The 8013-nt window shown below is 43.4% G+C and overlaps 1 non-coding gene across 1 annotated transcript; it reads right to left on the minus strand.

Annotated features, from left to right (window-relative positions):
• Nucleotides 1–6980: 6980 nt before the first annotated feature.
• Nucleotides 6981–7087, minus strand: LOC133318149 (small nucleolar RNA R71). The gene has a single exon (XR_009752433.1). It is a non-coding gene; the product is annotated as a small nucleolar RNA R71 (small nucleolar RNA).
• Nucleotides 7088–8013: the final 926 nt, after the last annotated feature.

Below are 8013 nucleotides of genomic sequence, written 5' to 3' on the forward strand. Positions count from 1 at the left end.
GAGATATGCATATATATCTCAATAAACCAAGGGTCCTGGAGGGTCACTCCACACACTGGCTCACTCAATGTTCATGCAATGATAAACATATGAACAGTATAACACACAACATTATATCACAACCGGGCACACATCCAAGAACATCCATATGAGGATTTTATTTAAGGACCCAATCATATAACTCCCGGGAACCTTCCTGGTGCCTCTCCCATAGTTGAGACGACTCCATGGCAAAACCCAACTCCCAACGAAGACCTATCTAGCGAAAGTCCCATGTTTAGAGCTCCCTAGTGCCACTCCCAGATACGACTCTACGACAAAACCCGACTGGAACTCTCCAAAAGAGCATACAACGGCGGAAGTCCAAACCAACACATCTACTGACCAGAGATCACAATTGCAATATCACGCATGTCATACGCATGTCAATCAACATGCCAATAACGCATGAACATACTATTACACACATTATCAAAGAGCACACATCCAACCATCACCCCCCAATTTGGGCATGGTGGAACATGTAACACCCCGTGTATACCCGGTCTGTTAACATATTATCATATTAAGCCACGCTTAATTAAAAGTTCAAAAAATATTTTTCTTTTCAATTATGACGTCATTAAACTTAGCCAACTTGATTACTTAATCATTTCATAAAACATCGCTTGTATGTAAATTGCAAAAGACAGCTAACTAAAATACCACAATAGATAAATAAGGGAGTATCTAAGTCACGGGTCTACAACACCTGGTCCGGACAATATCCTGATACAATAATGCAGCTCAGAACTAAAAACATAAAGTCAAGTCAATGTGGCATGGACAATCCTCATGCTCACCAAATAGCAACATAATCAACAGAGTCTCAGCTCAAAGATCCATAACATGAAACTAATAACATAACAGCAACAAATATCATCCAGCATCCAAACATAGACAGCATAAGCAGAAATATCAGCTAAGCTCTGGCCTCCTGCCGCTAGAGGTCTCAACCCCTGGGTTACCTGAACCTGAAATAAGCGCCCCAAACATGGGGTGAGATCTCTAAACAGAAATCTCAGTAAGACAAGAGGTCCTCAAGGATCTTCCACCCCAAGCTCACTTACATGTGCAATATAAGTTCAAAAAACAGTTAAACAGTATAAGTTCCAAAAACAGTTAAACAGTATAAGTTCCAAAAACAGTGCAATGCAGCAGATAATCATGTCATGTGTGTTATAACTAATCTACTGGCCAGAGAAATGCAGGAATACGTCTATTACCCACACTAGTGCAAGACGCCACTTGCACCCACCCACAGTGTCACCGTCTCGTATGACGCCACAAACTCAGGCTTACCGTCTAAGTGGAACAACACATACATATTATAAGCAATTGCACATAAATCACATGCCCAAGAAACTCCTCACCTCAGTAACTGTCTTGGGCCTCTCCCAATCCAGCACAACTTCAATCTTGTTGGGATCCACTGCAACTCCCTCAGCAGAAATCACATGCCCAAGAAACTTCACAGACTTGAGCCAAAACTCGCATTTTGAAGGCTTAACGTAAAGCTTTTTCTCCTTAAGCACTTGCAACACAATCCTCAAGTGCTCAGCATGCTCCTCCTCCGTCTTGGAGTAAATCAAGATATTGTCAATGAAGAAGATCACAAACTTATCCAGGTACGGCTGGAAAATCCGGTTCATGTAATCCATGAACACTGCTGGTGCATTCGTGAGTCCAAAAGGAATCACCAAATACTCAAAGTGACCGTATCTCGAACGAAACGCGATCTTAGGGGATACTTGTTCACCCGAATCTAATGGTATCCAGACCGAAGATCAATCTTCGAATACACACAAGCACCCCTGAGCTAATCCAGCAAACCATCAATACGCGGAAGGGGATACTTGTTCTTGATCGTCACCTTGTTCAACTGCCTGTAGTCGGTGCACAATCGCATAGTCCCGTCTTTCTTCTTTACAAAGATGACCGGTGCTCCCCATGGAGACACGCTCGGTCGAATGAAATCTTTCGCTGAAAGATCCTCAATGTGCTTCTTCAGCTCAGTCAACTCTAGTGGCGACATCTGATATGGAGCTAAAGAAATGGGCCCCACACCAAGCAACAAGTCTATGGAGAACTCTATCTCCCGCTGTGGCGAAAACTCAGGAATCTCCTCAGGAAACACCTCAAGGAATTCCCCCACCACAGGAATGCCAGTGATATCCTTCTGTGCCCCACTCACCAAACCTCCCAACATGACATAACCAAATGCCGCTGCTCTCAAGACTCTCCTAGCCTGCAACAATGAAATATAAGGCGAGGAACTGGCTGTGGAGTCACACGGAGACACCACCACTCGCTTGGCACAACAGTCAATCATCACACAATTTCTGCACAACCAATCCATGCCCAGAATAATCTCCAAATTGGCCATCGGCAATCCTATCAGATCTTCCGAGAACTCACGGCCATCCCACTGAAATGCTACTTTGTGGTGAACAGTGGAGGTATCACACTTTTCTCCGGTGGCGGTGGTCACCCGCAACGGTGGAGAAAGCACAGACATGGGCAACTCAAGCCCCACAGCAATCGGGGTAGCAATAAAGGAATACGTAGCCCCGGAGTCAAACAATACATCAACAAAAGATCCACCAATGGAAACTGTACCTCTGACAAGGTTCGGAGCTCGGTTCGACTGCTGGCGATCCAACGTATACACACGTCCAACAGCAGGTGGCACTGCCGGTGTCGAAGTAGGTGGAAGGGGAACCATCTGAAGTGGAACTGCCTGAACTGCAGCAGCTCTCACCATCGACGACGGACAATCTCTAGAGTAGTGGCCCTCCTTGCCACAGTGAAAACAGATCAGCTGCCCCGTAGCACAACGTCCTGCATGCTCCTTTTCGCACCCCAAACACGTAGAAGTGGAAGGAGGCCTAGCAAAACCTCCCTGCTGCGAAGAAGTCCTCTTGAACTGGCCAGGTGCCTATCTAACTGCAAACTGCTTCCCTTTTCCCTTTCCAGCAAACTTCCTGTCTTTCCAGGAAGTGGAACTACTCGCTCCCTTCGTCTCAGCAATCTTGGCCCTCTTGGCCTTACTCGTAATACAGACATCCTCGATGTCCCGACACTGCTGCATCAGTGTCCCAAAATCTCTCGAAGCCGCTCCAGCAAGGGGAACAGCTATCTCCTCGCTAAGTCCCCTACAGAACTTAGCAGCCAAGAAGGTCGGAGTAGGCATAGCCATCCGAAAGTGTGCAAACTTCACCAGCTCATTAAACTTTGCCAGGTACTCGTCAACAGACAACGAGCCCTGCACCAACCTATCGAACTCCCCTTACTTCCTCTCCTGTCATCATAAGGGAAGTACCGACCCAGAAAGCAATCCTCGAAGAATGGCCATGTCATAACATGACCCTACATCTCAAAAGCGTGAAAGGTGTTCATCCACCACTCATGGGCATCTCCCTCCAGCATATACGTCGCAAACATCAGCTTTTGCGGATCATTACACTGCATGAATTAGAAGATCTTATCCAGCGCCTGCAGCCATCTCGCTGCAGCAATTGGATCATAAGACCCATCAAAGGAAGGTGGCTTATCCTTGCGGAAAGCATTAAGCCGGCGGTCTAACACATCGCGATCCTCAGCAGGCTCCATATAAGGTTCCATTACCCAAGTAAGGTGACCAGTGCCCTCAACATGGCTCTGGCTCTCGTCCTGCAGACTAGGTGGAGATGGAGGCGGAGGTGGCGGTGGAGGTGGTGGCGGTGGGAACTGACCCTCATTGCGGCCATCCCCTCCAACATGACCCTCATCATGGTCATGTTCGCCAGTCTGCTTGCCTCAAGGACATCTTCGGTGGCCTTCCGGTTCGCCTCTCGAACGGCGTCCATCATTGCCACATTGGCCAATCTAGTGGCCTCCTGATCGGCTAGTCTAGCCACCTGCATCTCAGCCAATGTAGTCAGGGCAGGATCCAGCTGATCCTCGTTTGTCTCGCAATTTCTCCTAAGATTTACCATACTCTGCACAAGTTACACAAAGAATGAGTTGATCAGGCCCATGCAATATGGTCACACATGCATTATCTTAGCAAAACCCAACAGAGGAAAATCACAAGACAGACTCGCACAAACAATCCTAAGTTATTGCACTACATACAGGCTTTTCCCTAGAAAGTGCTCTGATACCATAAAATGTAACACCTCGTGTATACCCGGTCTGTTAACATGTCATCGTATTAAGCCACGCTTAATTAAAAGCACGAAAAATCTTTTTCTTTTCAATTATGACGTCATTAAACTTAGCCAACTTGATTACTTAATCATTTCATAAAAACATCGTCTGTATATAAATTGCAAAAGACACCTAACTGAAATACCTCAATAGATAAATAAGAGAGTATCTAAGTCACAGATCTACAACACGTAGTCCGGACAATATCCTAATACATTAATACAACTCAGAACTAAAAACATAAAGTCAAGTCAATGTGTCATGGACGATCCCCATACTCACCAAATAGCAACATAATCAACAGAGTCTCAGCTCAAAGATCCATAACATGAAACTAATAACATAACAGCAACAAATATCATCCAGCATCCAAACATAGACAGCATAAGCAGAAATATCAGCTAAGCTCCGGCCTTCTGCTGCTAGAGGTCTCAACCCCTGTGTTACCTGAACCTGAAAAAAGCGCCCCAAACGTGGGGTGAGATCTCTAAACAGATATCTCGGTGAGACAAGGGGTCCTCAAGGATCTTCCACCCCAAGCTCACTTACATGTGCAATATAAGTTCCAAAAACAGTTAAACAATATAAGTTCTAAAAACAGTGCAATGCAGCAGAAAACCATGTAATGTGTGTTATAACTAATCTATTGGCCAGAGAAATGCAGGAATACGTGATATCCATTCAGCATATAAGGAAATCTAAGCCAAAAAAGAGAAAGAATGTTGATTAAATCTTAAGCAAAAAAGGAAAATATTACTGTTGATCTGTTAAAATGCCAATCAGAGATTGCATACTGATTTTATGTTGATTTCGTAGGAAAAACAGACAAACTGGAGCTAAAAATGAAAAAGCTAAACTGAAGGCCCACGCTCACAGCATGGGTATGACGCTCAAAGCATGAAAGGAGCTTTTCAGCCAGAGGCATCCACGCTACTAGCGTGGGATTCACGCTAGTGGCGCCAGACATCCAATTCAGGCAGAAGCTACCACGCTACTAGCGTAGGATTGACGCTAGTAGCGCCAGACTTTTCACAAACCCACACTTGAAGCGTGGCAACCACGCTAGTTGCGTAGAGCTCCAGGATTCTTCACAAAAACTCCCACGCTCACAACGTGGGAACCACGCTAGTGGCGTGGGAGGTGCGTCAATCAGGATTAAATCTGTTTTAAATCAGAGACAGATCACACTGAGATTGCGACAAGGATTCAATCAAGATTCTACACCAGGTCAAAGACTCTATAAATAGAGACTCAAACCTCAATAGAAAAACACTTTTGCACAGAGAGGAAGACGGAGGCAAAACGCAGAGCAAGCTTCTTCTCCAATTTTCCTGGTTTTATTATTTTATGAATTCTTTTCAATTCTTTGAATTGTCAGACATGAATATGTCTGGCTAGTTTTATTATTGTGGTAAGGGTCACAACCCTTGATGTGAACCCCTTGTAGTTTGGTTAAATTTATATTTAATTATTTCAAATTGCATTTATTTTATCATGTTCTTCATCTTTTAATTCTTTTAGAATTGATCACTCTATTAGGATTGCGAGGGTTAGGGTTTTCAATAGGAATAACAGAATTCTAGTTCCTGTCAAGGGTAAAATAACAGTTCATGTATGCACTAGGGATAGGCTACATGAACTGCAAACGTGGAAAATTCACTGGGTTAAGAGATTAACTTGAAAAAGGATTTCTAAGGGATTAGGATTCTAATAGGGTTAATAAAGTTAAGATAACTACGGAATTAGGGCTTAACTAATTAATTATAGATGGTGAATTGTTTGATCAATTGGGTAATTAAATATAAATATTAATCAAGATTATAAGGTGGGGATCGGAAAGGTGTTGGCGTCCTTTACTGCAATAGCTTCTTTTAATATTTTTCTCAAATCTCAACCTTTTACTTTAAAGTTTTCAAACTTCTCTTTGAATTGTTCACGAAATATTGAATAGTTCATAATTGTCACAACACAATTATTTCAAAAACCTCTCTTTGTTAATCCAATAAGAAAGAAATAGTTAAAATTAAATCTGATGCCTCAATCCTCGTGGGACGATATTCTTACTCACTTTTTATTACTTGGTACGATCGGTGCACTTGCCGATTTTACGCAATAAATTTTTGGCGCCGTTGCCGGGGATTGACTACGCCTAATTTATTTTTAACTTTTGAATTTCTTGATTGGATTCTGTTTTGTTACTAATATTTTTGCTGTAGTTTATGCGAGGTAAAGTAAATCGAGACACTTTACAGTTTGATCCAGAAATAGAGAAAACTGCAAAGAAGAACCGAAAGCTAGCTAAGCAAAGAAAGCAGGAAGAATCCTCGAGTTCAGAACCAAACGCAGAACCCGAGATGGCCGCAAATAATCAACCACCTCCTACGGAGGAATTGATGGAGTCAATCTTGGCTCCCATGTTTACACGAACGAATTCAAGCATCATCAGACCACCAGTCAACGCCAATAATTTTGACATTCAGCCAACACTGATAAACTTTGTTGAGAAAAATCCATTTGGTGGAGAAGACTATGAAGACCCCCATGATTTCATGGACAGATTTCTGAGAATCTGTGATACAGCCAAGCATAATGGGGTGTCTGACCATGCAATTAGACTCAGACTATTCCTTTTTGCTATAACAGGGAAAGCTCTGAGATGGTTGGATAGGCACGCTCCCAACAGCATCACAACGTGGGATGATTTGGCTGCTAAATTCTTTGCAGAGCATTTCTCCAGGGAGAAATACAACAAGTTGGTGAATGAGATCACCAACTTCACTCAACATCCGAGAGAAACTTTATGTGCAGCTTGGACCAGGTTCCAAGAATTGATCAGGAAGTGTCCCCAGTACGACTTGCCGGACAGAAAGAAGGCCAGAGTTTTCTATAATGGAATGACGTCGGAATCCAGGATGGTGGTCAATGGTGCAGCTGGATGAACCATAGCAAAGAAGACAACAGCTGAAACTTTAGAGTTAATCGACAACATGGCAAGAGCTGATAATGCTTTAATGGAAGTTCAACCAGTTCAATCGAAGAAAGGACTTCTACAACTGGGGAGCAATGATGCTTCATTAGCGGAGCAAAAGGTGATTTTACAATAGTTGGCTAGTATATATGCCAAGCTCGACAAGATGCAGATCTCAACATCTAAAGTTAATGTATTCAACTGTGAGTACTGCAAAGAGCCACATGAGACTAATGAGTGCCCTACATTCAATGGAGCTGAACCATTCCAAGTCAATGAAGTGTGGTATGATCCAAGGCCACCACAGGATACCCAAAGTTACTAGAGAAATCAGAATGGAGGCCAAGGGAACAACTTTCAAAGGAGGAATCAAGGGAGCGGCTTGGATTATAAATCCAACAACTATCTACAACATCCTTCTCTGCCACAAAAAGAGCCATCCGAATTGGAGAAAGCGATGATACAACTGGCCAAGACCACTAATGATCACATAATTAAGACAAGAGCCTACCACAAGAACCAGGATGCTTCCATCCGAAACTTGGAGAGTCAGATAGGCCAGTTGTCTAGGCAGTTGGCTGAAAGGTCTCAAGGACAGTTCCCAAGTGATACAATTGTGAATACAAAGGAGGAATGCAAGTCCATTGTGACAAGGAGTGGAATTGTGATCGATCCTCAAGAAAAGCCGAAATCGGTTCAGCCAAAGAAAGTTGATGAGCCAACACCTGAGCAGGAGCATGAAAAAGAAGAACCTGCAAGGCAAGACAAAGAAGAAGCAAAGGAGAAAGCTGTGGAAGCTCCAAAGAAACTGATGG

The sequence above is a fragment of the Gastrolobium bilobum genome, unplaced genomic scaffold (genome assembly GCF_033153095.1).
Source record: "Gastrolobium bilobum isolate Gb01-03AN ecotype WA unplaced genomic scaffold, APGP_CSIRO_Gbil_v1 utg98832, whole genome shotgun sequence".
Taxonomy (NCBI): domain Eukaryota; kingdom Viridiplantae; phylum Streptophyta; class Magnoliopsida; order Fabales; family Fabaceae; genus Gastrolobium; species Gastrolobium bilobum.